This window comes from Crassostrea angulata, chromosome 1 (genome assembly GCF_025612915.1).
Source record: "Crassostrea angulata isolate pt1a10 chromosome 1, ASM2561291v2, whole genome shotgun sequence".
Taxonomy (NCBI): domain Eukaryota; kingdom Metazoa; phylum Mollusca; class Bivalvia; order Ostreida; family Ostreidae; genus Magallana; species Magallana angulata.
In genome coordinates this window covers 31,502,171-31,509,651 of record NC_069111.1, presented here as the reverse complement: position 1 = coordinate 31,509,651, position 7,481 = coordinate 31,502,171, and the positions used below count along the sequence as shown (strand labels likewise).

Genomic DNA, 7,481 nt, shown 5'->3' with positions numbered 1-7,481 from the left:
TTTTACAAGCCAAATTTTTATTTACGGTTTCAAATATCTTTTCAATCTTTGATTGAAATTGTACAAACACAAAAACATGCATGGCTTCAAGAGGCTGACAGGGTGGTTAATATTACTTCATTGTTTTTGTGTGGCTGAGTACAGAAAATTAACGAGTTTAGAAATTAAAAATACTTTTGAAGATGTTTGAATTAACTTAGTTTTAATAATAAAAATTAACAGAATACTAAAACACAAATTAACATTTAAAAAATTTATTTGAAATTCCTGTACAATGTCCTGAGAATGTGTAATAGAAATCACATATACGGTTTGTCAGGATTAAGAATAGAGTATGTTAATAAAGATTTATTATTATATACATGTTCATATATGATTGTATATTATAATTCTAGCACCGCTATTAAAAAATAATAATAGGAATGTGGGTATGCAATGCACGCGTTTATATTTAATTACCAATATTGAGTAGACCGGGTATATCATGGACAATGCTTTATATAGGCATTAAAACGATCATATACATATATGCTTAGAATTGTGTAAATTGGAGTGAGTTTTGAAAACAATTCACAAAATGTATAAGTTTATTCTTGCAAACTTCATTCCCAACACTTGATGTGTGCAGATGATTTCACGTGACGTTTGTAATACTTTTTGCATTGAAATGGATCCGTTTTTGGTTCTATCCATACATGGCACACTTAACTTCCGCATTCATGGCTCTCTTTGCTGGACAGTTAAATGCTGTTGAGAATTCCTTAATCTGTGCCAAGGCACTGTTTGTTCTGCAAAAGAAACGTAAATTTCGTTTTTTTCACAACCATTTAATTTTTTTCAAAGATAGCGTATTTTGGTTTTTTTCCAAAATGAACAGATGAACAAAGTAATAAAAAAGCCGATTGTTCTGTTCTATTTTACCTAATGTCTTCTGACACTGTTCCTCGGACGGCGTTGTAATAGGCGACATTGTCATTTCTATTGTAGCAGCTAGCCTGAGGGTAAAAAAATCAAAATTAATGTTTAACGGTAGAATCACTCAATAGACCTAAAATATCAATTTCTTAAAAAGAGGTATTTTCAAAATAAACATTTGTTTATTACATATCAAGATAATTCAAAAGGACTCGATTTGAACATACCCGGACATTATACATGTACATGTACTTATTTTTATATGTACACGTATATATACAGTATACGATAATTGTTAGCTTTGGCTGATACATGCATTCAACTGTATACCTGCGCATATGAGACAAATAACATCTGGTCGTTGGTCAGACCTAATCCAGGAGCCAGTTTCTCTCCACCGTTCTTCTGAACCCATTTCTTGTAAGCCTTCAAAACAAAATACAAGTAATAAATTCCACCCAGTTCAATGCATATAAAATCCCTAGCATCATTTGATTAATGAATAAGTGAACCTTACTGTACCGTAGATATGATAGAAATCAGTTGGTTTGTAAATAAGGATGTTTACCTTGTAAGCTATCTGGACTCCACTAGTTTCAGCCATTGCTTCTGCTGACCATCTTAATCCATTGACTGGTACCTGAACATAGACACATGGTAAGAATAAAAATATAGGCTCTGAGGTGACTCAAACAGGATGTTGTTAAATCTTTACAACGTATCGTTGAAGAGCGATTAACAAGTCCTACATTAATAAGATTGAACAATTGGTGTATTTGATTAATAAAATTTCTTTCTATAAGATCACATGTAAAACGGAAACCCATGTATTCACATAGCAGTATGAAAAGTAGTTTCGGAACACAGAACAAAGCACTTTTGCTCTAATTGTCTAGGGCAATACTACATACCTTGATAGGAATGGTCTGTCCTGGGATGGTGAATGGACCCATGCTCTGGTTGTTGTAGTAGTTCTCCACACACTTCTTGGCGTCTATCCACTTGTTGGTCGTCTGGTTGCTCCACCAATCCTCAAAGACGCCTTCCACATTGTAGTATCCCCCTGAAGGTGAAAGAACCCCAATGTGGTGTATTGATAATCATGTACGTTTTGAATTTGAACGCAACATTCACATGAATCGTAAAACACCCTATTCAAAAGAAGTAAATTATAATTTCTGATACATGTTGTTCCGAGCATGAAGAAAAGTCATTCCAACATACGATTAATAAATCAAATGATGAAATTAATACAATCATTCATGAAACCTTAGTATGAGAACTAAATACCTGAGTGATCGATGCCATGGACAAGATGGTGAGCTATAACGCTTCCCATAGAGCCAAAGTTCATGAAGTGAGGGAGCGTGTAGTCGTAGAACGGGAACTGAAGGAGTCCGGCGGGCACCAGCAGCTCGTTCCAGGGGTTGTAGTAGGACATGAAGGTGTCGTACGTCCGGTACACCCACTCCTCTTCTTTGTTCACGTGGTTCTTCAGTTTCTTGTTCCACGACTTCTGGATGTAGTTGTTCACGCTCAGGAGGTTTCCGAAATAGTCATACGGGTCCACGTTGAGCTGAAGTTTTTGAGAGGTTTGGTCGTGAAAAATGGAAATATAGTGTGGTTAGAATTTAAAACAGAGAACACGATGTTTTTTGTGATAACCAGTTGCAAGTAAGAATTTTTGTTTATTCGAGTAATTTTCACATTGTGAAAGAAAAGGATAGACTTATTGGTATTTGCAAAAACGTTTTTGTTAAAACTAGATTTTATTTACATTATGACACTTACACTACTGTACAGGTTGTCCATGGCCGCGTCGTTCATCATAAAATCTGGATAGTCGAGTTTGTCCAAGCTTCCTTGCATCTGTCAATCACACTCTAACATTATCACACACAGCAGACAAAGTATACTTATAGTTTTATATTATACAAGTAGATTTAATTGGTATGGAACAATTTGAAATTTCAATGAGAGTATTAAATATTGAAATTATATCATTTGTTTCATCATTTTCAAATTGTAAAATTTAAAGTAAAAGCACTCTCAAATTTCTAAAAACGAAAAGCTGTAAAATCGTCACTTGGAATCAGACTGAAGACACTGATGAATTACTGTACACCATATCAATAGCGAAAAGTGTATTGAATACGGTCGAGCCTACTTATTTGGACACATTTATTTCCAATAAATTAAGAATATGGATAAATAAACCACGTATCGATGTTAGAATATCAAATATCACGTCAAACACTAACCAATTTTCTTTAAACTTTGTCCTAGAGGTGATCGTTTACAACGTAAAAGGCAAGGCGATAAACAACATAACCATGATACATAATCTCACCTTAGATTTTGCTCTGGCTTTTGTAGCACCATCCATAAACGTGTTTTGCATGGTGCTGTCAATCAGAGCCTCCTTTACATAGTCCAGAATCTCATGAACCTGCGCAACAAAAAAATGAGAATGGAAAAAAGAGGTCAAAGTTTTACAGAAAAGACACAGTGAAAATATAAACTCACCTTTTCCTTATTTTTATCGGCAAAATGGTCCCTAACATACATAGAACTAAGCGCGTCTCCAAAGTACCGATCCATGCTTTGGAAACAGTAAAGCCAGGTTCCCAGGAACTGCGGGATACCGTACTTATCTACGTAGAACTCGCGGTTGGCGTGGACATACTCCCAGGAAAGTTCCGTTTCATAGCGGTCTATCAACTTCCAGACCAGGTAGTTGTTCAACATCCTGTCACGTGGTATACAGGCATGTTTTCAGCATACGGTTGTATGGTCATTTTACATACTTTAGAGTAAACATCAAATGGCGATATTACATGTATAAAGTAACTAAAATTTAATTTAATATATACATGTAATCTATCGCCTACCAAACTATATATTACATCATCTTTCGTCCCCTTAATTATATGCCCATTACTATATCGCTCAACACAAGTTAATGTTTAAAGATTATTTCATTACCAAATCACTAACTGAAATGTAATGCATACATAATTCAACATTAACTTCAAAACTCATTTTAAATTTACATTTATAAACAAACTTTATATACTTTCTCATTGGGATTAAGTGTTATAGCAAAAAATACTCTCTCATTGTCCCTTTAATAATAACCCAAATAACAAGTTGCATTATTTAATTGTTTCATGTGTAACTAAATTAAAAATCCAAAATACCTAGTTTTATTGGCCCCCAAAGACCCTATCATGTCATTCATCTTTTTCAACCAATCAGCTTCCCGTAAAACAACTTTTGTTGACGGACCAACATTGGCGTCATTAAACATGTATTGGATATGGGTGGCGAAGTCAATCTAAAAAGATGGAGATTATGCTACAGTTTGTGTTCTAATTAGTACCGGTATGTCTTTTACATTTTAATGGACTAACAGGCTGATACAGCACCCACCTCTGTACCAAGCATGGTATTGAGGTCAGATATAGACACCCTCTTCTCGTAAGCGTGGGGGTCTGACGTTGGCATTGTGTTCTTCGTGATCTGAAGTTTTGTTATGACTAAAAGTTACAACACATGGAAAACACTGTCTTATATACATATCGAAAATATATAGATGGAAACATTGTTCTTTTATGAATAAGATAACATTGTTCTTTTAAAAACATGGACATATTGTACTTTTTGATGCAAAAGAAATACGTAAATTACATGTATTAGTATATGAAAACATTACAAAATACTCGTATCGTTTATTTTCACATCTTTATAAAATCATTAATAATTATTTACAATCTGTTTTTAAAATATCAGATTTCACATGTACGTACATTGGCTAGATTCATTTCTATGCTTGAAGGCGTCATTGATAAAGGTCTCTATACGTGCGTTTTTCGTATTGTTGTCCAAAGTTATATTCGAATCTCTGACGAGGAAATTCGCAAGACGCATCATGAATGTTTTCATATCGTTTCTGTACTAAAGAAACAAACTTAAGAAATTAGAGTTATTTGATTTTTAGTTGTATATTGGCAAAAATATCACCAGTAATACTTTAACAAAAAATCACTAAATAATAAATATTGCAAAACGTAACGCATTTTAGTGGTCTTATACAGCTGACTGCAAAGAATCATATGTAAGAAATGTAATAAAATTGCATTTAGGTACATTATCACATAAAACTTAAAAAACTGAACAGATGAACAATATTAGTTTATTATATAGCTGAAATTATTAGTTTATTTTAAAAATAGTTAAAAGACGATTATTGTCAGATTTTACTCCGCAAAAATTAAGGAAAACCAATAACTCTAACCAACCTTTTCAGTTAAAGGTTCCGTATAGTAATACCAATACATTGACATACCAGCGTAATCCAACTGCCAAAAAAAGTATTCAGAAAATTCAATTTGTCAACGTGAAAAATTTGAAACAATATTGACAACTGAATAAGTTTGAATGAAGATCTGATTACCTCGATGACTCTCCTATGCCAGTCATACCAGTCGGTGACCACCCGGAACGTGTAGAAAGCCGCCGTCCAGTAATCGACCGAGACCTTCCGAAAGGCATTGTGGAAATCAAAGGAGTTGTTGTTGAAGGTTCCGAGTACATACCAGCCTCCAATGTTGTTTATTACCTTGGTGATCAAAGGCGATCCCTTAGCACGCTCTTTTCGGTAAGTATCAGTGCACGACGAAAAATAGTGCTTCAACTTCCGCTCCGTGGAATAGTCCTGGCTACGGACGATGGGGGATTCAAGAATTTTCTTGAGTTTCTCTTCATTATGGTAATACATATTTCTGTACACGGTTCTCGAAGAAGTTTCGGAATCCAAAGGACAGGGCTTGACAGAAGTATTGAGATTGGAAACTACATGGGACGCGCTTTTAAGACATGGAGGGGATACACATAACTGGTTTTGACCCACTTGAGCGCTTGTGGACGGTGAATTTGAACCATTGTCTACGCCAGAACTAACCATTGATCCTAATATTATGCACACAATAACAGCCAAAAACGCAACCAGTCCTAAAGCGATTTCAGTTACACGAAAAGTGAAGCTACGAATGGAGATTTCGGGCACAATGGGAAACCTCTCGGTCGATTTTCCGAACTCTGCGTAGTTTTCTGTCATGATGTCCACATAAATGTTTTCTTCCGTGGAATTGGCTGCAGCACTGGAAACCCCTGATGCTATTACAACCGAAGAAGCCACTTTGCTAAAGATCAGTTTAAAAGACCTTTCTCCCCACAGTGCTGCAGAGAGAACCGCTCGCTATTTCGTCTTACACCCTGCAGTTTGCGAGTCTGACTGATAAATTGGAGAAGCTGTGTTCTAATGTTGACTTTATTTGTTATTATAAAATTCAAATGAATATTGGGTATAGATATGAGCTAAATTATTCAAGTAACTGACGACTTCAAGATAGAACACGGTTTATGAGTTTTCTGACTGGTAGATGATGGAACAGAATGGTAGCTTATTTAGCTCATTTATGTATATACATACCCTTAATATCGAGTCATTTTGTTAGATATGTTGTATTTTTGTAATAGAAAAAAGTGCGGATGGCAATCTCTAACTGGTTAACCGTTTACTTGGTCTGAACGATGATAAACGGTTACAAAATCAGTAATCTGTTAGTCGTATAAAATAATGTACTAGTCTAGTACATGTTAATGCAGTTTTAAAATAAATTAAATTCTTTTATATTATCTGGAGAAGTTTGATTAGAGACCGTTAAGTCCACATGGCTCGTGGAGCAACTGTCTGAACGTTCTAGTTTCCCATTTTTCCGCGCGTTCACCGTGCGCTAAGCGTGCGTTCACAAAACATTCACTTTGCGCTCACCGTTCGCTTAGAGTTCACTTATCGTTCATTAGACAATATCATATCTTGGCTGATAACAATGCATACAATGTAGTTTATTTATTATTTTATCCTGATTACTGACGAAATACAATGTAACAATAACTCCCTAGGCTCTCCGATAAATCGTTCATCTTGCGTTCACATATCGTTCACCGTACGTTCACCGATCACTTTGCACTCGCGTTTGCGCTCTGCGTTCGCTTACCGATTACCGTTAAAAATGCTCACCAAATTCCGTTCAGCGTGCGCTCACCGTTCGCTCAGAGTGCGCTCACCGTTCGCTTACCGTTCACTCACCGTTCAAGTAGGAAAGTAGAACGTTTTAGGGATTGTGTGTTGTAATGACTGTTAAAACAACATGTCACTGCCTTGTCTGCTCAGCTTTTCATACATCATTTAGATAAAACTAATAAGTACAAAGTACAGTTACAATCTACCTACAATGTGTTTATTTTACTTTTACACGACATTAATTAATTGCATAAAAAAACGCAATTGACTAAACCGGACACGTAAATGTTACTACAATCCCAAAGGATAATAATTTCAAACGGATATCTAAAAATAAATACTTTTCATGGGCATACTTTGTTTTGAGAAGTCGAACGGACTATAATATTTCTACATGTGGTACCGGTAAGTAAAACTAAATTATATCTTTTTGCTCGTTGTTTAAGATTTCTTTTTGAATTATCAGAATGAAATGTGA

At 35.2% G+C, this 7,481-nt stretch overlaps 1 pseudogene; it reads right to left on the bottom strand.

Annotated features, from left to right (window-relative positions):
• Positions 1–238: 238 nt before the first annotated feature.
• LOC128171829 (endothelin-converting enzyme 1-like) lies at positions 239–6,227 on the bottom strand (annotated as a pseudogene).
• Positions 6,228–7,481: the final 1,254 nt, after the last annotated feature.